Source organism: Mandrillus leucophaeus, unplaced genomic scaffold (genome assembly GCF_000951045.1).
Source record: "Mandrillus leucophaeus isolate KB7577 unplaced genomic scaffold, Mleu.le_1.0 Scaffold113, whole genome shotgun sequence".
NCBI classification, from domain to species: domain Eukaryota; kingdom Metazoa; phylum Chordata; class Mammalia; order Primates; family Cercopithecidae; genus Mandrillus; species Mandrillus leucophaeus.
Window position 1 is genome coordinate 3,961,874 of NW_012099543.1, and position 26,335 is coordinate 3,988,208.

The 26,335-nt window shown below is 39.3% G+C and overlaps 1 long non-coding RNA gene across 1 annotated transcript in view; it reads left to right on the forward strand.

The window, feature by feature from the left end:
* Positions 1-25,174, forward strand: part of LOC105550427 — a 32,600-nt gene extending 7,426 nt beyond the window's left edge. The window contains exons 2-3 of the long non-coding RNA XR_001007714.1: positions 21,924-22,041; positions 23,832-25,174. This is a non-coding gene — a long non-coding RNA (uncharacterized LOC105550427). The remainder of the gene's footprint in view (positions 1-21,923; positions 22,042-23,831) is intronic.
* The last annotated feature ends 1,161 nt before the right edge of the window (positions 25,175-26,335 follow it).

Sequence of the window (26,335 nt, forward strand, 5' to 3'; positions counted from 1 at the left end):
GAGCCAAGATTGTGCCAAGATTGTGCCACTGCACTCCAGCCTGGGCAACAGAGTGAGACTCCATCTCAAAAAAAAAAAAAAAAAAAAAAAGATTTGAGATGATTTTTGATATCTCTGCAGTGGGGAAGGTAGAATAAGTAACTGGTAACTCCCACCTCTTTGCAAATAAGTGATGTTCGCTGGAGGTTTTCCTAGAAAGGCTGGGAAGTGAGAAATATTCAGTTACAGGGTTGTGAAGGTGTCCAGGGGTTTCTTCTATGAGTATCTGTATGTGTGGATATGTTAGAGATTCCTCAGAGGCTAATGTTCAAAAACACTAGACAACATCCACTAGAATTATTGACTCTTCAGTATTATGATTGTATTTTCCTGATTAACTTGGTAAATTAAACTGTTCTTAAGTGGACAGAATAAGAGACAGGTACATGTTTACACAAGATTGTTACAGATGACAAAAGAAGGGGTTTCACGAGGAGAGTCAGGTTAGGTATGACAAGAAAAGAAGGATGAGCGGGCAAACCCTCACACTACCTCCACGGTGGCAGTGCTTTTATAACTTCCTTCTATTTCTAATCTTTCTTGCAGACTAGAAGGCCTGATTTCTTGCCTTTCCTCAGTTGAGTCCTCAATGCTATTTGAGAGAGATGGCTTTGCCAGCAAGAGTTCCATAGCCACCGTGTTATCTTGAATTCAGCAGTGTGACTAGAGGCTGGAGGCTGGAGTAGATTAACCTGATTATGGACTGGCTTGGAACACGGTGTTCCTGGCCTCAGTGCTTGGGCTTCAGCCTTCTCTCCTGACCCTGAGTGTGTAAATCTGCACAATATATCTTTTAGCACAAAAGCTTCCAAAGAATACACAAAATTTATATTTTACTAACTCTGCAAACACTCTAAACCAGGGCTGTGACTAACTTCTTGCTGTGTTCCGGGCGACTCTTTCTACAGCATATTGACTCATAATTAGTAAAACTGAATAACAGTAAAACTGTTTTCAGCAATTACAGATTAGTAAATGATATTTACAATTTTTCCTAACAAATTCATTTAACAATTCCTGAGCAACCATTACATACCAGGCACTGTTCTAGGCCCTGCAGTTACAGCAAAACAAAACTGACAAAGACCACAGAAGTAGAATTTACAGTGCGTGAGGTGGTGATAAGTGCTGTGGACAAAAATTAAGCAGGGAAGGGCAATGGGGTGGGGGCTATAATTTGTTAAAAATGGCTTCACTGAGAGGGTGAGTGACCTTTAATTAATGACCTGAAGCAGAGCCAGCTGTGTGCAGCATGGAGCGAGAACAGGGCAGGCAGGGAGAGATTACAAGTGTCCAGCCTGTGAAGCAGGAGTGTGCCTGGTACACACAGAAGAGCAGGGAGAGCAGTGTGGCTGAGAGAGGGCTGGGGAGAGGAGAAGGAGATGGGATCAGAGGTCATGGGTGAATGGCACAGACCAGAAGCACTGCGCCTTGATGCTGTTGTAAGGGCTTGGCCTTGATGCTGGGTGAGATGGAAGGGTTCTGAGCAGAGACGTGACATGAGCTGTCTTCTGTTTTATCAGGGTCACTCTGTCTGCTGTGTTGAAAATAACTAGAAAGGGACAAAGGTGGATGCTGGGAGACAGCAGCTGCTGCTGTGGTCAAGGGAGGGGTGATGGTGGATAATGGCAGCAGTGGAGGATAATGGAGATGGTGAGGAGTAGCACATGTATTTTGAAGGTACAGCTGGCGGTATTTCCTGGTAACTTTGATAAGGGGTATGAAAGAAAGGGAGGAGTTTAAAAAACAAACTATCAGAAAACCCTAATGGAGCCTGAGCAACTGAAAGGATAGAGTTACCATTACCTGAGTTTTAGGGAAGTCTGTATGAGGAGCAGGTTTGCACAGGAAAATCAGGGCATTTTAAGTTCAAAATACCCCTATGTGTTCAAACAGAGATGCTGGATAGACAATTGGATAGATAAGTCTGGAATTCAGAAGAAAGGTCCCAGCTGGAAATATCCATTAAGAGTTCATTTAAAGTCCTGTAAAGGAGCACAAAGGTGCTATTCAAAATAATTAACAACCAATATAGTAATGGTACTAACCAATCAAAGTACTGGAGTGCAGTTCTAAAGGGTCAGGTGTCAACCTTTCAGAAATTAGATCCTGGGAAGGTCTGAGGGTCCCAGAGTGAGGCCAGAGAGGTCAGAGAGGGCACAGGAGAGGGTGAGGAGCAGCTCTCAGCTGGCCCAAATGGCAGCATTTCCACATTTTATCAATAGCATAGCACACCAGGGCACAGCAAGTGAAAATTACCCCCAAAGGAATACAGAACAAGAAGTCCTTCAAGGACTCAGCCATAGGAAGTCCAATATTTAGAGGCTAGGGGAGGAAGACAGCGAGGAGACTGAGCAGAAACAGCCAGCGACAATGGGGGAAATGCCAGTTGTGTGGTGTCCTAGGAGAACAGCAACTGTAAGGTGCAGTTGCCTGAGATGGTCCAAGTTGAGGCCTGTGTCTCAGCTGTACGTAGTAGTAGTACCACCCATCTTTCACTCTCAAAAGTATCTTTATTCTGATGATAAATTACCTGGCCTCCCTACATAAAAGCCAAGTGAAAGAAGTGGTGTAAGTAGAAGGAATAATCAAGTATTTAAATGCTGCTCCTAAGACAAGTAAGAGGAGGACTGAGAAATGGTGGCTGCATTTAGTGTTACGGAGGTCGCTGGGACCATGTCAGAAAACGGCTTTAGTGCTGCAGCAGGCATGAGGACTTGAGGTCAAAGGAAAATAGGCGGAGAGGAATTGGTGACAGTAAATATAGACACATCTATTAAGAAGTTTTGCTGTTTAAACAACAACAAAAAAAGAAGCAGAAAATTAACGGTGACTGGTTGGAAATAGGCTAGTCAAGACAGGGTTTAGGGAGATGGGAAAATTGCAGTATGCTTGCTGACTTGGGGGTACCCTAAAAGAAAGGGGTAAACTGATGCTGAATGAGAAGAAAAGACCGCAGTGTAGTCAGGGCTATGTTAGGACTTCCATGAGCCCTAGGCACTTTTGCCATCATGGGCCCCTTCCTCCATTAAAATATTTAAAATAGTATGCATTAGATAAACATGAATAAATTAACATATATTATAGCATTTTCTTTGACCTAGAAGTTCTAACTTTTCTTATGATTTTAAAGGTGCCTGTAAAAGTATCATGAACCCCAGGCACTGTACCTGCTAGCCTGTGGATTCATCTGCCCTCAATGTTGTTAGGTTGGTAAGAAGAGGACGGGGTTGGTGCACAAGTGGAGGGCTGGCCTGAGATGCAAGCCCTGGTTGTTCATCCACAGAACAGGACAGAAGACAGAGTGTGGGGCACAGGTAGGTGGGTGGATACAGTGATGGGAATGGGTGCAAGGTTTTTTTGTGTTTTTTTTCTCTTGATTGTTTCTATTTTCTCAATGAAATAGCAAGCATAATCAAAAGCTGAGAGTGAGGATGGCGGAGGAGGCAGGGATGTTTGAGGAGGGAGAAAAAAGTATGAAACAGCCACCGAGGAGTGTGGGAGAGTGAATGGACTGGGAAAAATGGCGAAGGATTCCAGGGCAGCAACGAAAGCCCCCTGAGGTGAGGTGAGGAATTTCAAATGAGACCAGTCAGCATGAGTTGTGTGTTTTTGCTCCAGCCATATTCAGCTGCTTAGTTGCAGGGGCAGAGTAGGAGGAGAGTTGGAGTCAAGCGGGGATGGAGTTTTGCCAAGTAAGTATGACAAAGCAAGAGGTAGCTGGACAGTAAGGTGTATGCACAATGACTGTAATAATGGGCCATGGAAATTAAGCTGGGTAACGACAGAAGTGGGGATATGAAGAGAGTAGGGATATTGAAATGATAGGAGGTTTGATTGTGGATCTTTGTGAGTCAAAAATAGCTGGAGTTAAGCTGTAGAGGAATTGAATTGGAAAGATGGCTAATGATGGTATGAGAGTGGGATGCCTGAAATTATGGAGGGATGTGCAGTTATTAATAGGAGGCCTACATGTAACACATGAATATTTTTTGTTGTGCAAAAATTCAAATAACCCATTACCTCATACAACCTCCAAATATTAATATAATCACTGTTAAGAATTTGATATGTGGCCAGGCACGGTGGCTCATGCCTGTAATCCCAGAACTTTGGGAGACTGAGGTGAGCAGATCACGAAGCCAAGAGATGGAGACCATCCTGGCCAACATCTCTACCAAAAATACAAAAAAAAATTAGCCAGGTGTGGTGGCACATGCCTGTAGCCCCAGCTACTCAGGAGGCTAAGGCAGGAGAATCACTTGAACCCGGGAGGCAGAGGTTGCAATGAGCCGAGATCACGTCACTGCACTACAGCCTGGCGAGAGAGCAAGACTCCGTCTCAAAAAAAAAAAAAAAAAAAAGAATTTGATATGTGTCAAATATATATTACACACACATACACACACCAACACACACACATTTAATGCCTATATTTAATTTTTTTTAACATACAGGGGATTATACTATACTATTAACCCATGCCTTGTTTTTTCATTTAACAATATATTCTGCAACTCTTATGATTGTTTATACAGATCTACCTCTTTCTTTAATGACTTCACTGTTTTAAGTTAAATGAACTTCTAATTGAACTGTCTACGGAATATTCTAGACATATAGATAACAGTGGATGTGATATGAAACTAATGATGCTCAGGCTCTGGGTCCCTCACTCTCACAGGCCCCGTCCAGGGATCCTGATTGGGGGTTAGCAACACATTCATATGGCCATAGGTTTTTATAAAATTTATAAGAGTAAGGTATTTCAAATGTGATTAGTTAACACTAGTCTCTTTCCAAATCTCCGCCATGGCACTCTCCCTGTATTGGATGCTGTTGGAGAAGCTGTGAGCATTAAAAGTAAATATTCACTTCTAACAGAATTCTAATGGAATTCATTTAACGGAATTCATTGCTGAATAAGCATACATTGGTTTCATACCTAATTTTGTATTTTTTTAAAGAGGGCTCTTTATAATTGAATAAGCTTCAGGCCCTGTAAAACTTAGATCTGCCCTTACAAGTTTAGCAGTTCTTCTTTAAGAGTCCATTTCCTCAATGATGTCTAAATTCCTGGATTCCTAGCTATGTCCTGCTGCCCAAACATTTGTTGCTAAACCATATAGCAAAAGCCTCTTCCCTGCTGCCTCCCCAAAAGCCAGGTGACTTTCACTTTCCTAGAAGTCATGCTCTGTAAACTTAAACCAAATTTTTGTGGCAGCAGTTCTGTACACTAATTAGTATGAAGGTATTAACCCTCAAACTGATTTTACATAGTTATGAAAACATACAAGTAACTCTAATTGTCTCAAATACTCTAATTTGGAGTGTTTATTTCTATCATTGTTGCCTTAATTCTGTATCAACATAGATAATCATTAACTCAGAATTTTAGATGTACAAGATTATTTGGAGATCACTTAATCTCATCCTCTCATTTTATAGGTTTGTGAGCTGAGATGCAAAATAGGAGCTATGACTATTTACAATTCTACTGGGAAGGGTAATCATTTCGTAAGGAAAGCTCAGTCCTGAGCTAAGTGTAAGGTGAGAAGATCAAGTGAGGCAGGTCCCAGCTCAGAGACAGAAAGCTGCTAACCACATACTCTTGTAAAATTCAAGCACATTGTTTCTTGCTAACAGACACTAATGACTATAATAAATTAAGGAGGGTTAAGTTAAGCAATAAACAATTACATTGACACAGGGTATAAACTTGTTGTCCTAATTAATGTATTGACCAATAGATCTTTCTAGGCTGAGAACCCTTGTCCTAATTCAGCCATAATACATATGTTCTTTTTTTATGTACTAGAACTGAATCATATTCAATATTTAAATAATAGTTACACAGAGTTAGGTCTTCGAAAAACACAGAGAGGGACTCAGAATAAACCCAAGTTTTGTCACACTTTCCTCTAAGAGTGATGATACTTTGACTTGCCTCATAGTATTATGAAGATTAACAAGATTATGCCTATAAGTATTCTAAGCTCTTTGGATTTAAAAATTGAAGTTGGCTGCCAGTAACATTTTCTTTATGTCTAGTCTGTGTGGCTCATTTTATAATGAGATACAGTTTTAAAGTAAGGAAACTAATCTTGGACAAGCATATCCCATCAAGACTCATGTATCCAAACCTGCTTTGTCCTGCCATGTGGTCACCATGGGAAACTCTGTATTTGTTCTGATGAGGAATCCATTGCTTTTAACATTTCCTGAACTTCTCTTTAGGCACTGCCTTGGAGTCAGCTTATGAGACACAGGAGAAAAATAGCCTCCTTATTAGGGAAATTATGGAAGTACATAAAGTTCTTTAAAAAAAAGAAAAACTACTACTACTCATTTACAAGGTAACTCAGTACCCTGCAGAGACAAAGTTCTATGCATCTAGCAAAGAAGCAATTGCAGAAGATGACAAATGTCAGGTTAAAATTCCTAAAGGGTTGATATAACGTTCATCAAAAGTATTTTTAAGCACATCTATGCATATGACATTCTTCTGGAAGATAGGAAGAGCAGCTTTTTAAATATGAAAAGTCAAACATCTAGTTTTCAGTTATTTTGACAGGTCATATGTTGGCCAACAATTTTAGTAAGTGTGAACATCTGTGTAGTATGTTATAATTGTTAAAGAGTTTTTATGTGCACTGGTTTATCTTCACAACAACCCTAAGATATTTCAGAGATAAATAATATTATCACCTTCATCTTACTTATATAAAAATTCAGGCTCACAAAGTTAAAAGAAAGCCCAAGTTGGTACAACTAATAAATGAGTCTGATTTCAGACACACCTTCTTCTAATTTCTCACCCTGAACTCTTTCAACATTTTAATTTTTTTTTTTTTTTTTCCTCACTCTAACACCCAGGCTAGAGTTCAGTGGTGCTATCTGGACTCACTGCAACCTTCGCCTCTTGGGTTCAAGTTACAGTGTCAATATTTCTACCTGACTACCATCTCTCGGTAGGTTCCTCTCAGTTGTTCTCATTCACAGACCACTCTGTAAATCTCATAACACTTGTTCAGTTTTAAAATTTCAAGTGGATATTTATTCTAAACCTCTTTATTGCGTATCTTTTTCTGTTAGATTGTATGTTCCCTGGGGACATGAGTCATATCTCTTTCATTTACCACTCTTTTTCCAGTCTTTCACCCAAAACCTGGCCCATAATATGCACTCACAATGTTTTTAGAGTAAATAAATGTTTTTGTCACTCTTTTTTTCCTACCGTGTGGTGCTCATAGGTTACCTCTCACATTCAGTAAGTGAAGCGTGCCTTTATGCTACCCAGCGGATGTACACACATACCTGTCAGCGTCAGTGTCTCATATCATAGGATGATTTCTGCTCCCCACCGCCAGATTTTTCCTAGAGGTTAGCCGAGTATCTAACCATCATCTAGTCATAATAAATGGTATGCTGGGTTGAACAGTGTTCCCCAGAAATTCACATCCAACCAGAACCTCAGAGTGCAATCTTATTTGGAAATAGGATATTCGCATGTAATTAGTTAAATTAAAATGATATCATACTAAATTAGGGTGGGCCCCAATCCAATAACTAGTGTCCTTGTAAGAAGAGAAAAGAGAAATACAGGGACGCACAGACACAGAAGATGGAATGCCATGTGAAGAGCAGAAATTGGAAAACTGCACCTACAGGACAAGGAACCCCAAAGGTTCCTGATAACCAGAAGGTAGGAGGAAGGAAGGAAGGATTCTTCCCTAGAGCCTTCAATGAGGCCATGGCCCTGCTGACACCTTGATTTCAGACTTCTGGCCTCCAGAACTGTGAGACAATAAATTTCTGTTATTCTAAGCCACATAGTTTGTGGTCATTTGTTATGGCAGCCAAGGAGACAAATATCGATGGTGTGTATGGATATTGTAAAACTGAACTAATGTGCTAGATACACCCTTCCTAGCTAAGCCTCCACTCTAGGTCTACCTTCCACAGTAATTAGCCCTATGAGCCTATTACATAGAGACTGACCACAATGAAAAGAGTTTCAATAACAAGTCCCCAGCCTATCAAATTGTTAATAGGGGTTGACAATTTATTTGTCATCCCTCTCAGGATATTTGCATTTTAATAAGATACTTAGACATTCAATATTCATGAGACCATTTACTCGCTGGGGTGTACTAAGTGCCCACTACATCAAGAATTGCTGTAGGTCAGCCAGAGCGCTCTTTCAGGACAAAAAAGTAGCCTTCCCTGAATGCTTCAGATCACACCCTAGCAATCATTCAATGAGCTTAATGCACTTATTGGATATTCTGTCTGGGGAATACAATAACATGTATATTTTCTATTGAAGAAGAGGATGCTCTATCTGGAAAAGTTATTCTCTGTGTGAGCACAGTTTGGGGAGATACAAATGAAGAATCAGGAGGAGGAAAAGCACTCATATGACCAGTCAAGCACAGTTAGGCTAATCATTGCTGGAGAATTCCACAACACACATTCTCTCAGCTTTACTCCTAGTTCTCTGGCCTCTTCTCTCCACCTCCTTTAAATGTTCATCTCCCTCTGTCCATCCTGCAAATGTTTGTGTTCTTCACCATTTTGTTCATAGGTCTACTATTCTACATACTCTTCCTGAATTTTTGTATCCGGTTCTATTGGTCTCAATTACCATTCAACATATGCTGATGTCTCCCCAATCCAGAACTTCCTCCCAAGCCCTACACCAACTACTTACTAGAGAGCTTCCCCCAGATGTTCTAAAAATATCTCAAATTTAACATTGCAAAAACTCAACCCATTGCTTTAACCATCAAATCTATTCTTCTATCATAGTCCACCATGTTCGTTACATAAGAAACCACACTCTAATTGGCTCAATAAGGTTAATATGGTATTTCCATTACTTGTTCAAAATTTAGTTCTTTTGCGCTTTAAGAGCAACCCCAATGCTAGTTTTTCCATGATACTGAGAATACATTTCTGTTTACCCTGTCACTGATCCATATTTCTCCTTTCAGACTACAATCTTAGTTTCAAAAGTCCATCTCCATTTTTTTAAGGCCTTAAGAATTACCTTGGTCTTCTCCAACTCTTTCACAAAAGAGCAGCTGAAATTTCTAATAGTAGAGTTCTGTTACCTAAATTATGACATATCAACATAATAAAAAATCATGTTACAGATGTATATTTGCTAATCTAAAAATGTTTATGATTTAATATTATAAAAAGCAGGTTTTAAAACTGTACAGAACATGGTAACAACTTTTGTTCCACAAAACAAGTATGATCACAATAGCCAGGTAAATATCGCAGACTGGACAATATTTACTTTTACTCTTCCTCAAAACTCCACTAAAATGACAATTCCATAAAGGAAATAAGAGAGAAACTGCAGGTGGCAGCCTTAGAAATGAAGTCAGGGAAGACGCCTCTGAGACAACCATGCGAGAGAAGTCATCTAACAGCTGAGAATGAGCCTCTGTGTGAAGAACTGGAGAGAAGCACACCAGGACTAGGGAATAAGGGCAAAGGCCCAGAGCTGGCAAAGGGCTTTTCATTTATGATAAATTAAAACCCAGGAAGAGCCTTTGATGGGTTTTAAATTTGGGAGTGACATGATCTGATTTTTTTGTGTTTTCTCTTGCTATGGCAAGGAAATCTATTAGAATTTGGCAAGACTGGCAGTAGAGGACCAATGAGGATTCCGTTCCTGTTGTCCAGGTGAAAAATGATGTCATTTGGACTAGGAGGTGGCTGCTGAGATTAAAAAATAGAAATATATTTTGGTGGTATGTTTTGATGATATATTGATATATTTGATGACAAAGATATATTTTGTGATATATCCTATTTGTTCCCTAGGACTTTAACATCCCTATTTGAATGTTAAAATAAGAGAAATCAGGCATGTCATTAGCTTCTGCAATGTGGCAAAGGCTGTGCCATCTACTGGGATGATATTTATATACTCAGGATATCTATTATGATTGATTGAGCATCAGTGGGATGCCCCTTGTTGGGGGTAGAAAACTACTTAAGAATTACATCATTTATTCTTATGTCTAGATGTTGAGACTACAAATTACTTGCACAAAGTTTCCAGTTCAGAGATGAATTATTTGAAAGGAAATTCCTAGTTCTATAAATAACTAAGATACACAGTTTTAAAAGTAGACATAATACTGGCTTCTTAAAAGTGTTTTAACACAATCTGCTTCATTATTTTACAAAGAGAACTTGTTCTTATAAGGCCATGGATTCATTTGCCAAAGGAATCCAGGCCTCTGTGGCAAAGGGATGCACTTATTGACTCTGCTTCTTGAGACTCACAGTTAAGTAGACTTAGGAGGGTGGACAGAGTGGTCCTGCCCCAGGCTCAGTGGCTAAAACTGTCAAGGAAGTCCCTGAAATAACTTTGAAGAATGGGCAAGTCTAGGCTGCACTGTAGAGTCTCAATAGTGTGTGACTAAGGCTAGCCAGAGTCACACGCTTCCCAGGCTGCACTGTGAAGAGTCTCAATGGTGTGTGACTAAGGCTAGCCATGACGACATAGTGATATACAGAAAGTTTTGCTGTAGTGAATAATGACAGAATATCTGCATGCAAACTAAGAGCTATAATTTCAAAGCCCAAGTTCAGAGCCCCATTTGTGTGCTGACAGGCATTCAGACCAACAAATGCATGACACAGAATAGACAAGCATCTGTTGGCCTTTGGGCACAGTCTTCAACAGTGACACTAGGTACCAGCCAGGAGCAATAGCAATCCTGAGTTGATTAGTCATTACTGATCCCTTTATACCCTGCACTGGGAGCAGGAATGGCCCTGGCCATCAACCCATCCTCTGCACCAAATAAGTATATCCCTAGTATTCTTGGGAAATTGGCCCGAAGAGAGGAGAGATGAATTGGCCAGGTAGGTAGAGACAGCTCAAGAGTGATAGTTAGGACTTCCGCACTTAGTGGCTTGAAGATGTTTCACAAATAAATAAGTAAAACATATCTGCTCAGATTTATATTCAAATTTGAAGGGCAAATCATTCAAATGTGTATTCCTTCAAAGTTGTATACATATGAATGACATATAAGTGCATATATGTTTAATTTCCCCAAACATTAAAAGTTGTTATCTCTGAATGATAAAATATATAATTTTTTATCTTCAAAATTTTCCAAATGTAAAAATGATATGTCAGAAAAAAAAATAATAATGTTAGTTTTTTTTCTAAGGAGTGGAGGGCCACAGAGTTTAATATAGTTAGTTGAAAAACTCTGTTGTCGTGTTTTTTTTTTTTTCTTGCTGAGTATCTAAGGCCAGCGTGCTACCCACAGAACCCATCAGGTTTGAATTTTAAGGAGTTTCCACATCCTGGGTTCCCCTCCACTCCCAACCCAAAGACTCCCCAGAACCAGCTGGGTAGAAGCAGACACTAATAGATATCTCAGACAAAGTTGGACCTCTGACCTTATAGAGCAGTAGTTACCATCACTTCTTGTGAAAAGTGGGAAGAGCAAGGAGAGTATAGGCTGGAAACGGCTCAGTCATCCCAGGTTACTCAAGAATATGGGTCTTAGTTATTCAGCATGCTATTAAATATATAGTATGCTTCCTGACTTATTTCAGGAACAATGCTGACTTTCAGATCATTCTGAATGACAGTAGGCTCCTGCTATGATTTGAATGTATTCCCACAAAATTCAGATGTCACAATGTGATTGGGAGGCAGGGCCTTTAAGAGGTGATTAGGTCATGAGGGCTTCTCTCTTGTGAATGGGACTAAGGCCCTTATAAAAGTGGTTTTCAGGTCAGGCACAGTGGCTTGAGCCTGTAATCCCAGTACTTTGGGAGGCAGACGCGGGCGGATTGCTTGAGGTCAGGAGTTCTAGACAAGCCTAGCCAACACGGTGAAACCCCATTTCTACTAAAAATATAAAAATTAGCCGGGCATGGTGGTGCATGCCTGGAGTCCCAGCTACTCGGGAGGCTAAGACATGCAAATCGCTTGAACCTGGGAGGCAGAGGTTGCAGCGAGCCAAGATTGTGCCACTGCACTCCAGCCTAGACCACAGAGCAAGACTCTGTCTCATAAAAACTTAAAAAAATAAAAATCAAATGAAACACAAGAGGTTTTCACACAGCATTCAGCTTGCTTGCCCTTCTGCCTCCCACCACGTGAAGGTTCTTCCACTCTGGAAGATGCAACAGTATGGCACCATCCTGGAAATAGAGCGCAGCCCTCACCACACAACCAAACCTGCTGGCTCCTTCATCTTAGACTTAGCCTTTAGCACTGTGAGAAACACATTTCTGTTTTTTATAAGTTACCCAGCCTGTGGTATTTTGTTATAGCAGCACTTACACAGACCATAGACCAGCTTCCCTCCACCTGGGTACATGCACCTCCATGCTAACATTTCTGAAGGAGTCATTATAAAATCTTTATAATATTGATACTCATGTTCCACCAAATGGAAGTCTATGGCTTCTAGAATCTTAGTTGTATCCTGGTGACAAGCTTTTAATTCACTTTAAAAATGTTAACAACCATTTATATTATTAATAAAATCTCTTTCTTAAAAGTTTCCAAATGTCTACCCCTTTTCATATAAAAAAATAGGCCTTTTTTTTTTTCAGGAGAGAGGGAAAACTTACTTTGTTATAATACATGGCATGAGTCATGGAAAGAGCTTGAATAATTTGTAGACACGTTGCTATTGAGTCATCCGTGAATGATACAAGACCACTTGAATACTGATGAAGTTAAATCCTTTATAATCATAAGAAATAAAAATACTACTACTTTTTTTATTTTATAAAACTCAATTTCACTTTTACCCTAGAAGAGACACTGAGGCTAGATAGTAACAATTATCATTCATAGTTGAGGAAGCTTATTCCCTAAGAAGCCAAATGGGATCTTCAGCAGAGGGAAAGAATTGGAGGTATAACATGGAGTTGACCACAAGTATTACCTCTCCTTATCCAATAGATTTCTTTTGCTACCACAATAGGTAGAATATTATATTAAAAACCAAACTGTCCCAATTGTGACAAACATCCTCCAATATCTTGTGATTCTAAAGGTTTTAAGCTATATGACTGACAGGGTTTGATGGGTACATTGGAATGCCTGTGATTTATTATATAATTTAAGTGCCCATCTGTGCAGCTGGGCAAAGACATAGCTGATGAAAATATCAGCTGTCCAGCTGTTTTCTCTGCTCCATAAAGGTCATGAGGATTGCTTCTCTGGCTGCCATCACCACTCTAACAACCCCACCTTCTGTCGCAAGGATGCTTCATTTCCATACTCTCCTGAAAAAGCAACGACAACAACATTGGTCCTTAATTCTGAAGAAGATCCCAGATGTTTCCTAGGCTAGTTGCAATTTCATGATCCTTGACATTAGTTAAAGAAGTCATCCTCTCAACCTTTGTGTCACTTTGTGCCTCATCTTCCAGCTAGGTAGCCTGGGACATGGAGGGGCTGTGGTCTGGCCTAGTCTCCTGCTTTTAATTTCTTTATTATTATTATTATTATTATTATACTTTAAGTTCTAGGGTACACGTGCACAACATGCAGGTTTGTTACATATGTATACATGTGCCATGTTAGTGTGCTGCACCCATTAACTCGTCATTTACATTAAGTATATCTCCTAATGCTATCCCTCCCTGCTCCCCCATCCCCACAATAGGCCTCGATGTGTGATGTTCCCCTTCCTGTGTCCAAGTGATCTCATTGTTCAATTCCCACCTATGAGTGAGAACATCCTGCATTTAATTTCTATTTCCTTACATTTGCCCTTCCAACCTTTACAAGAATAAATAAATTATGCAACACCAAAAATAAGAGACACAACATTACCTTCCCACCTTTCAGGAGCTGCTTAGTTACTTACCTATTCTCCATGGCTCTGGAGTTATTGACAAGTGTGATGACTATAAGAACTGTAGCAGCAAACTTAACGATAATTTCCAGTGGGTCTTGTTTTGTTTTAATATGATTCACTTGAACCATATGGGCCTTAGCAACCCTACTTATTATCCTTTTCACTGAAATAGCTACTCACTAAGTATTGGGGTTATGGTAGATACTCCATATACAAGTATGAACAAGAGGGAATGCTGGACAAGATAGTGAGTTGTTGACTGGTAAGTAGGATCAGAAGAAAGGATTGCAAATACATAAGCTATTTATTTAATATGCCATAGGCACAATGGGGATTCAAACTTCATACTGTATTTATTGCCTACAACAGTAATTTAGACACACATCAGAAAATCAAGGAGCTGTGAGCAGGCTGACATTAAACATTAATTTCATAGTTATTGATCCTTTTCTATGTCTTTCAAAGCCATAAGTAGCAATTTTGCCCCAAGTACAAACAGCAAAATAGTACCCTCAAATCAGTAGCATAGGGAAGAAAGGAGACAGAGAGGAGGCATCCTGCAGGTATTAAGAGGCTTCCTGACTCTGACTTCTGGCCCCCAACTCCATCATCTCAACTGGCTGCCAACGGCACTGGCCCAGGGCCCAAGACTGATTTGCCACCCTGACTTGTCAGGGGAGGCCAAGTAGCAAGTGGCTTAAAACCATGTGCAACTTTTAAAATTCATTATTCCAAAAATATTGGCTGGGTGTGGTGGCTCACACCTGTAATCCCAGCACTTTGGGAGGCCCAAGTGGGCAGATCACTTGAGGTCAGGAGTTCAAGACCAGCCTGGCCAACATGGCGAAACTCCGTCTCTACTAAAAATACAAAAACTTAGCTGGGCATGGTGGCTTTTGCCTGTAATCCCAGCTACTTGGGAGGCTGAGGTCAGAGAATCAGTTGAACCTGGGATACTGAGGTTGCAGTGAGCCGAGATCACTCCACTGTACTCCAGCCTGGGTGACAGAGTGAGATTTTGTCTCAAAAAAAAAAAATATATATATATATATACACACACACACACACACACACATATATATACACACATATATATACACACACACATATATATAGGAGCCCTTTAATATCAGTGCATCAGGAAAAGACCTGGTTATCTCATTCTAGTTTTGAAATCTGACTTTTTACCCAATAGCTGTTAATACCTTGAGAACAACTCCTAAATGTTATCCATATTGTAAGTAATAAAAAAATAGGACAGGTCCTATATACTATGCAAATAGCACTTCATTAACATTGAAACTCATTGCTAGTAATCATATGGATTTTCAATGATAAAGGTTCTTCTGTGTAATATATTCAGAAAAAATATATACACCAATGAGAAGATTTTAGGTAAAGTCAAGCAACAGAAGACAGCTAGATTTTATTCGCAGCATTCTAGTCTCAGTTTCTCTGAACCTCTTATTTTGTGGGGAATGAACAGTTCTGGAGGCTTCTCTTCAAATTTCTCACTCATCACAATAATAATAAAAGTATTTGAATAGTGTTTTAAATTTTGTGTTTTAAATAGTGTTTTAAATTTTCATATTCATTTGCTCATGCCACCTTCACTGATTACACAGCCAACATTCCCTTTTACAGGTGATGGGGCAAAGGCTCAGAAAAGTCGTGATATACCCAAAGTCGCCCTCCAAATCCCACACTTTTTCAACTATATCCTAAAGCCATTTATGTTCCTCCATTTTAGCTTCAGCCATATCTACTGCTTGAACTCTCATATGGGCAATTATGAGTCAAAAACTGTTATAAGTAGTATCAATAAAATTAATTAAAATTAAGTTCATAATTACTTATCCTTTCTTGCCTCCTGAGTCATATGTATGAAATTATCATTCAAAGCAAAATTACTGGCATGATAATAAACACATGTGTAGCCCTAACTAAGTATTTCTTTGTTTTCAGTGTGCTATAATTTATATTCTCACCTGTCACATAAGGTATGAACATAGGCTGAATTGTGTTCCTCCACCCAAGTTAATATGTTGCAGTTCTAATCCCCAGTACTTCAGTATGTGTCTGAAGTTTTCACTACCATGGTGGGATTTATGCTGAGCATTAAGGGTGGGTAAGGTTTTGACATAAGTAGCTAAGTAGTAGGAAAAGAAAGATACAATGAAAGTGAAAATTCATAGAGGACAACAAACAGGGCAGTTTGGCTGAAGCAGAAAAAGTGATAAAACCAAGTCAGTTTGGTTTCTGGGAGGAGAGAACTGAAGAGTGATGGGTAATCTCATTGTGAGAGGAGGGTGTGAGGATGAGCTGGACATATTCACTAGCTTCCATTCAGAAGTCAGCCTGTTACCCCATCTATAAGAACAACTCCATTCTGTGCCTGCCTTAGGCATTTATTGAATCCTTTTTCAGAAATATCCAGGGAAACAAATGCTTCTTCCTGTGGCAAGGTGGCTCTCAGAATCACATGGGGACATTTATTCACTGTCCCCATCCCAGACATAGTGAAACAGAATCTCTGGGGTCATGTTCTCAACTTTGGCTGTACATTATAAATCACCTGGGGAGCTTTAAAAAATTCTGTTGCCCAGGTTACAGTCAAAACCAATTAAATCAGACTTACTTGTGAGGGGAGCTAGGCATCAGTATTTTTCTAAAGCATCTCTCGCCTCTTCCCTACCATCCACCCACCACAGGTGATTCTAACATGTAGCCAAGTTTTAGATCCACTGCTATTCTGTAGGGCCTGGCTATCTGTGCTTTTAGTAAGCCTTCCGAATGATTCCTTCTAGCCAACCCATGAAAAACATTTGATCCTCAGCACCGAGGCATCTATCTTCTATTCCTTGGTTAGCTTTCTCTAATGCCCTAAAAAAAAAAGAAACATGTTTCCTCTTGTTCCCCATGCTTTCCTATCAAGAAAACTTCATATTTATTTAGCTAAACTTACTTCCCTATTTGGCAAGATAAAAAATAGTGTTACGCACAGAATATACAACACAGCGTCAGGGTCCTAAAATCAACTTGACATCAAGGCCCTTTACAAGCTATACTATGTACAGATGAGTTCAAGAAGAAGAGTGTTGAAAAATAAGACACTTATGGACCAGATTGTGGAAGGACCAGTTTTTCAGCTACAGACTCAACGGCCCTGAAAAAATAATATAGCAGGAGATTGGCAAGATCAGCATTAATTTTAAGGAAACTATAAAGAAAGCAATAAACCAAAAAAATGTGAAAGACAGTATAAAGGAGGAACAATTGAACTTGAGTGACAGTTAAGTATGTGAGAAAGTTGGGAATTAAAGATGTGATTCTGAAGTTGTAAGCCTGGGTGATAGAAAGAAATGACAGAAAAATGGGAAAATGAAGAGAAGGGGCTGGATTTTCTAGGGGAAAAGTGGCTACTATTACATTTGGGATTAAGTCTTTTTAAAAAAAGAAAAACAGGGGGGAAGTGGGGAGGGGAGGAGGACTGAATTAGGTTTTACTTGTCTGAGATAACATGGCATTTAGAAAGCAAGGCCAGTCTAAAGACAGAGATTTCGAATCTTCTGCCAAGGAGTCTCAGTTGCAGCCAAAAGAGAATATTGGGAAAGATGAGTAGAGAATCAAAGACAGAAATTTGAGAAATTCCAGTAGAAAACTAAGTGGAACCAATGAAGCCAAAAAAGAAGCACCTATTAGATCAGCAGGAGGAAAACCTGGATAAAGTCACAGAGAAGCGAAAAGGGAAAGAGGAAGTGATCCATAGCGTAAAATGGCTAAGGAGAAGGAAGCCTAAGATAACAGATATGATAACTGCTCATTTCGTAGCAGTGCCTAAGACCTTCCATTGGCTTTCCACTGCCTGCAGGTTAATATTAGCCTGATAAGAAAAGGCCTTTATAGTTGGCTCTAGTATACCTTTGTGATGCTTTATCTCCCAGCTGACACTGAACTACATACTGAATATGTATTGTTAACATGTTCTCCTAGGGTTTTTTATACATGCTACTTTCTTTACCTGATGACATTTGACTCATTCCTCAGGCTTCAGCTCATTATGCCAGCTCCTCCATGAATCCTGGCATACTTCTAGTCCCTAGTCAATTACTGTCTAGTCAGGGCTTTGTCAATGCTAACACTTCAGTTTGTACATACCTTAATGGTAGCACTTACCACATGGCATCATTATTTTTTTCCCCATCTGCTTCAGTTACCTATTGCTATGTAACAAATCATTCCAAAACATAATGACTTAAGTAATAACTAAATTATTAGTATCTCAAAATTCCGTGTGTTGACTGAGATCTGCTATGTGGTTCTTCTGCTCCACGTGACATCAGCGGGAGCTACAGTCAACTTGAGGGCTCAACAAAGATGGAGCATGTAAGACAGTTCACACATACGTCTAGAACTTTGGCTGAGATAGCTGGAGGATTGGGCTCAAGCTGGGATGTTGGTGTTGGGAAAGCTGGGCTTCTTTCTCTTCATGATGTCTCTCCATGTGGTTTTTTCATGTGGTCCCTCCACTAAAGCAGCTCAACTTCTTATACAGCTGCTCAGGGTTCCAAAATAAGAGCGTTCCAAAAGGAAGGAATCAGAAGCTGTCAGTCCTCTTAAAAGGGGCCCTGAACTGGCACTGTGTCACCTCCACTGCTATTAACACAAGTCAGGGGCCAGGAACTGCTCAAAGGCATGAAACGACACAGTTCCATAGGGAACACTTTGGAGCTGTTGCCCTCATTAATGTGCTACTTGCTTGAAGAGCAAAGATTATATCGTTTTCATCTTTGTGGCCCAAGTACCTAGTGGGGAACTTAACACATAGTGGACACCCATTAAATGATGGTTGAGTTGGATCTTCAGAATCGAGGAACAGGCCAAATTAAGAAAATTAAGGGCCAATGCCAAGTTGAGGATGGAAGTGGAAGTATCTCAAAGTTCAACTTCTGGTGTTATATCAAAAGGAGGTCACACCTGCTGTCATCAATTTTGTATCTGAATTTAAAATGTTAATCTATTGAGTGGAAACATTTAAAATATGTCATAATATGTGTAATCCTGTTTAGCATATTAAAAAATACAGAAATGCTAAACAGGATCACACATATGAAAGTGGCCTGAGACGTTCCTGACAAGTTGAGAGTCCCCAGGAATAACCATTGTTAAATGTACATGTGAGACAGTTACTTTTAAATTGTGTTGCTAAGAGAAGCCCTGAGAGTTCAGTGGAACTCCCTCAGGGACCACTTTAGAGGGAATGGGAACGAAGGGTCTGAGCTGAGTCTATGGGCCTGTGGACTCACAACCCATCCCTATCCAAACAAGGAAGCTTTTATTGATTTCATTTTTTTTGACACAAATAAGGTTTTATTTGGAAAACAAAGGCAGGTTTTGGGGTTTTCCCCCTACTAAATACATTGTGAAACTTACATGCTAGGAAAAAAAGAGGAGATGAATAACAAGATTAACCATGAAGACTTAACTGGAATTGGACAGCCTAAATTGGCAGCAGGCCAGAACAGCATGGTCCTATTGGCAAGGCAAATATCGGAAGGGATTAAAATGATCAGGCTGTCTAGGGAGACGGTATGGAGGAGGGAGAGTGACACACTTTGAGTGTAGAGCCCAGATTTTAGTCCAGCTTCATCACAAACTGTCTATATAGCCTTGGATAGGACACTTAACCTGAGTGGATCTCAGTTTCCCCATATGCAAAATAAGGTCATTGGTCTAAATGACTTTCAAAGTCTGGGGTTCCTACTCTAAGACTCTGTGATTCCAGGGGGTTCATGAAGCAATGCAGGTGATTGACAATAATTTCCAGGCTTCGCATTTATTCATTATTATCAGAGTAACCTCATTTTTGCATGGTATGATGACCAGAAAAGAAAGATGTAAAGTTTAGGAGTTTGAAACAAATTGACAAGAAAAAATCCAACAACTCCATCAAAAAGTGGCCAAGGATATGAACAGACACTTCTCAAAAGAAGACATTTATGCAGCCAGCAGATACATGAAAAAATGCTCATCATCACTAGCCATCAGAGAAATGCAAATCAAAACCACAATGAGATACCATCTCACACCAGTTAGAATGGCGATCATTAAAAAGTCAGGAAACAATAGGTGCTGGAGAGGATGTGGAGAAACAGGAATGCTTTTACACTGTTGCTGGGACTATAAACTAGTTCAATCATTGTGGAAGACAGTGTGGCGATTCCTCAAGGATCTAGAACCAGAAATAACATTTGACCCAGCAATCCCATTACTGGGTATATACCCAAAGGATTATAAATCATGCTGCTATAAAGACACATGCACACATATGTTTATCATGGTACTATTCACAACAGCAAAGACTTGGAACCAACACAAATGCCAATCAATGATAGACTGGATTAAGAAAATGTGGCACATATACACCAAGGAATATTATGCAGCCATAAAAAAGGATGAGTTCATGTCCTTTATATGGACATGGATGAAGCTGGAAACCATCATTCTGAGCAAACTATCGCAAGGATAGAAAACCAAACACTGCATGTTCTCACTCATAGGTGGGAATTGAACAATGAGAACACATGGACACAGGGTGGGGATCATCACACACCAGAGCCTGCTGGGGGATCGGGGGATGGGGGAGGGATAGCATTAGGACATATTCCTAATGTAAATGACGAGTTAACAGGTGCAGCACACCAACATGGCACAGGTATACATACGTAACAAACCTGCATGTTATGCACATGTACCCTAGAACTTAAAGTAACATAAAAAAAAAAGAAGAAAAGTTTAGGAGTTTGATATTGCAGTATAGAGTTCTTAGCTCAGATAATATCTGATACTGACTGTGCATTAAGTACTGCTATTGTACTAAGCACTCTATCCATAATATAGCATTTAATTCTCACAACATCTCAATCTGGTAGTTACTGTTATCCCAATTTTAAAGATGAATAAATTGAAATTTAAGAGATTGTCATTTGCCTAGGTGTCATACACCTAATAAGGGATGCAGCAGGGGTTTAAATCCAGGCATTCAAATGCATATCTTTACTTTTTCCCCTCTTCATATAAAGTCTGTCCATATTATAAAGTCCCGAAGAGCTAGGCTTCTTAAGCTTAACTCACTTTATATAACCATAGCACATGGCACCAGGCATGCTGGCACCCAGTGGGAATCTTTTTATAATGATGATGCCAGTAGTGTTGACAATATTAATGCTCGTTAAACAGAATTTATCTTTGAAATGCAAGTTAACAAACCGAATCTAGAATTTTAATATCAGTTCTATTCCACTGTTTGTACGTAACTCTACAGGAAACTCTACTGCTAAGAAGAAACTATGGAAGAATGGATGCGTTTTCAGAGAAGTTCAAAAATTTCAAATTCTACTCTACGAATTAGGTAGATGTGTAGGTGGCAGAAGCATCCAAAATATTTCACATTTTGGCAGCTTGTAAAATGGATAAGTTTTAAAAAACCTTATATTTGTAAAACATTACCAGACCACAGAGAAACTTCATAAATACTATTTCAGTTAATTTTCACAACTCCATGAACATTATCATCCCATTTTAGAGATCTAAAAATTGAGGTTTATATAAGTTAAATTTTTTTACCCAGGGTGATATAGCTAGTAAGGGGAAGCATATTTTTTATCTTCAGACTCCAAGTCCAGTGTCTTTTCATTATACTACAAGATACTCTACTAAAATGCACATTATGTATCAGTAAAATATCACAGCTATTACCTGCTAGAATAGAATTGATTAGTTTTGCCCCCTAGAGGAGGAAATTATATATTTTCCAAAGATTTGGCTGCTACAGGTAACAACTTGGAGTTACAGTATTAATAATACTGTGTTAATATTGTATATTGATATAATATTAATATTGTGATATAGATGGATTAAAATATGTGGCTAACACTCTAAAAGAGGCAAATAAGAAAAAACCAAACATAACTTGTTTTTTTTTTTGAGACAGAGTCTCGCTCTGTCCCGTAGGCTGGAGTGCAATGCCGCGATCTTGGCTCACTGCAACCTCCGCCTCCCTGGTTCAAGTGATTCTCCTGCCTCAGTCTCCTGAGTAGCTGGGATAACAGACATGCGTCACCATGACCAGGTAATTTTTGTATTTTTAGTAGAGACAGGGTTTCACCATGTTGGCAAGGCTGGTCTCAAACTCCTGACCTCAAGTGATCCGCCCGCCTCGGCCTCCCAGAGTGCTAGGATTACAGGCATGAGCTATCGCGCCTGACCCAAACATAAGTTTTTTTCTGTTGTTGTTTTTTTTTTAATTAGGACTGTGAGCCCAGTTAAATGCACTATTCAGTGTATATAGGACTAGGTAATGTATCACTATTTCAATGTTTTTAGGATTTTAAACCTAACTATTATAAATCTGCCCAAAAGCATTAATAGTTTATGGTTGGACTTTAAGCTACTAGTGGTTTTGATATTTAAAGACCTTAATTTTCTTGATCACAAGGAGAAAGCTTATATGCAGTATGTTCTTTAAATCCATATAGATTCGGGGCTTCCTCGGGCTCTATCACTAACTACCTGTGGGACCTTGAAGAAATGCATTAACCTCTGAATCTATGTTTCCTCAAATTTATATGGGGCAATCATTCCTATGTCATTGGATTGGTTTGAAAATTAAATATGAAAGCGTCAACAAAGCATATGGTGAAGGATCTGGCACTCAAAAAATAGTTCTCTTCCTTAAGGGACTTGTGAGTATTTGGTATATTGGGCTACAATGTGCCTGCGATAAAACCAAAACCAAAAACCCCTTCATCTCTACTTGTCTCTACTACTAATGTCAGATAGTAGACATTAATATCTGACATTAAAGAGGGAGCTGTTTAGCACCCCCTCTGGTACCTTGTTCACAGCCAGGAACTTGGTAGGTGCCCAATAAATGTTAGCTGAATTAAACTGAAATCAAATTACCACATCCCCTCAGGGTCTCAAGTGTTTAATTAGAAGCCCACCATAGTCAGTATCTCGTTGGCCAGTATTTGGCCAATATATAAAAGGATGTTGTCCTTGTAACATTCCTCCTTGGTCTCTGGGCCCTGCTTTTTTGTCATGGTTCATTCCAGCTGAACTAAAATTTCCCCAAACATGACTGAAGCGATGGGCCGAATCTAACAAGATTAAGTTTAATAGGGATAAATGTAAAGACTTATACTTCAGTCCAAAAAGAATCCTGTACAAGTGCTAGATGGGGAATATGGGGATTAGCAGCAACATGTGTGAAAAGGACTTAGGGGTTTTAGTTGATATTAAGCTCAATTAGTCAACAGTGTGCTTTTCCTAACAAGAAGGTTGATGTGAACTGAGCCTGCATTAACTCTGGCACCAGCCTGGCGATTACCTGACTGCACTAGTTTTCAAACTTAGCTATATCAGAATCACCTGGCAGGCTTGTTAAAACACAGACCATGGCCCCACCCCCCAGAGTTTCTGATTCAGTAGGTCTGGGGTGGGGCCTGAGAATTTGCATTTCTAGTAAGTTCCCAAATCGGTGCTCATGTTGCTGGTTCTGGGATCATACTTTGGGAATCACTGCCCTCCTTTATTTTGCCTGATCAGGTAACACGGGGACAACTAGTAACAAAAATAGTGAAGAGACTGAAAACATAAGAGGGGCGAGGAAGGAAGGAAAGAAATGAAGAGTTGTTATGTTCTATAGTGATATTAGTACAATTAATAATAATAGCTAACATTTGTTGAGAGTTTATTATGGACTGGAAGTTCTACCAAACATATCATATGCACTTAACAATGGTAATAATAACTACCAACCAGATAGCACTTACTGTGCCAAGTTTTGTTCTATATGCTTTACATATTTAACCCTTACAACAGTCCTAAGAGGTACATATTACTATGCTCATTTTTCAGATAAGGACACTGCAGCTCAGAGAAGAAACCTGCAAAGGCCGCATTCACACATTCACAAGAGATATGGCTGTGATTTGGATGCAGATGTGATGGGCTGACAACAAAACTCCTGTGACATCATGAAGCCTTCGGGAGGCAGAATTGAAGTGAAGATGAAGTTTAGCTTAGAGAAGAAAAGAATAAATACATACAAAACGTTTGACGGTGAATAAACAGAAAATGATGTATCCATACAACAGAATTCGACTCAGCAATAAAAATGAACCAAACTATGGAAAACAAAACCCAACAACAGGAAAGAATCTCAAAATAATTATGGTGAGTGAAAGAGGCCAGAACAAAACAGAACAAAAAAAGACTAGAAGATGTTAACTACCCAATAGTGATGAAAACCAAGCAGGTCTGTGATTGCCGAGGGAGTGGGGGCAAGGGCACCCTGCAAAGAGGTAGGAAGGAAGGGATGATGAACAAGCAGAAGGAAACTTTTGAGGGTGACGGATATATTCATTACCTTGATGATGGAGATGCTTTCAAGGGTATCAAAATGCATCACATCATATGCTTTAAACATGCACAGTTTATTGTATGTTTAATTATAGTCCAATGAAGCCATAAGAAACATATTTGAATTTAGATCTATTTAGTAAGATCCACAAATCCTATGAAGTAGACCAGTATTATTATTCTACTAATAACAGATTGAAAATTGTGTTCGGTGTATCTATAAAACAGGTAATTTTGACATATAGCCCCTTCAGCACATCTAATGTATACTCAGTATGTCGTACCAATTTCCAAGTAGAAATTATCCATTAAATAATAACTTAGGTTCTATTAAAACCTAATTCAATGGAAAAATTCTATTACTAAATTCTAGCTTATTAAAAACCAATTTGGCCATAAGAGGTCACGAATTCTAAAAACTAATAATACTTAAATATATTACTTAAAATTACTTAAGTATTAAATAATACTTAAATATATTTACAATAGTAATAGTAGTAGTAGAAGTAATGCCATTTCCTTATTAAATTTCCCATTTTAAAAATTCCTTAAAACCTCTGAAATTCTTCTTCTGAAATAAATAAGAGGATAGATAGGATTATTCTCATTTACTAGACATTAATTTTTAAATTGCCCAAAAAATGCCTTTTCTACAACTTTTTTTTCATAACTGCTTTGATAACAAGAATCACAATCTGGAAGTTTGCTTCGCTCAGGGTCATAAGTTGGTTTACAATTCAATCAAATGCCCTGGTTTGTCATGGGAGCTCACCAATAAGCAAAACAGCCAAGTCTTTTAAAGACTAATTAGAAAAAATACAATAAAATCAATTCACACAGCACATGTTTTTTTTTAGACTTGGAAAAAATACACTGTCTATGAGCAAAGAATTCCAATCATATTTGGAGGCACTCCTATAGAACCGTTCCTGGGATTTTTCAGGATTACTAACACATGCTGTTCTCAAATTATTTGTGATTTAGTAGACACATAAAACTCACCTGATTAAGCAATCAAAACTGAATCTACGGAAGAAGTGGGTCTCATGCCCTCTGCATCTTTATTCTAATTTCAAGAGAGAACTGAAATGTTTCTATCCCCTGACTCCATTCTTAGGGAGAACAAAGTCATACAAGTCAAAGATAAACTCAAGGATACTGCTGGGCCTCCAAGATAAGGAGGAATAGAGTGTGGGGAAGCAGGAGTAAACACCAAGTTCTCTGGTTCAGGAAGATCCATTCTCATCCCTCTATTGCCTGGAGGGGTGGTTTGGGAAGGAGGAGAAAAGGCCTCGAGGAGATGACTTCCACCTGCCTGGAAGGCGGCCCAGAAGGAAAAGGAGTACACAGATTCTGTTTCAGCAAGGGACAGAGATCAGGGAGGAATTTGTGAGAAAGGCCATAGTGAAATAATCATGCAAGTGCCTTTGCCATTTCTCCCTCATTCCAAACTATGTGGGGGTAGATGACTGCATAAAAGCTCAGGATCCCAAGACTGGGGTCTTGGCTTTTAACAACTGACAATCAAGTGGGAAGGAATGCAAGCATATACTTCTAGCATGAATTATTGAGGTTCTCTTTTTTTTTTTTTTTTTTTTTTGAGTCAGGGTCTTGCTCCGTCACCCAGGCTAGAGTGCAATGGCACAATCTCGGCTCATTGCAGCCTCAACCTCCTGGGCTCAAGCGATCCTTCCACCTCAGCTTCCCAAGTAGCTGGGACCACAGATGCAAACCACAAAGCCCAGCCAATTTTTTTATATTTTTGGTAGAGACAGGGTTTCCCTATGTTGCTCAGGCTGGTCTTGAACTCCTGGGTTCAAGTGATTCGCCCGCCTTGGCCTCCCAGAGTACTGGGATTATAGGCATGAACCACCACACCTGGCCCTAATTATTGAAGTTCTATTAAGAGCCAGCCCCACCCAAAAAATCTATGATGTCTTCCACTGTGGGATAGATAAAGGTTCTAGTATATTAAGAAATCACAGAATAATAAGAAAAAA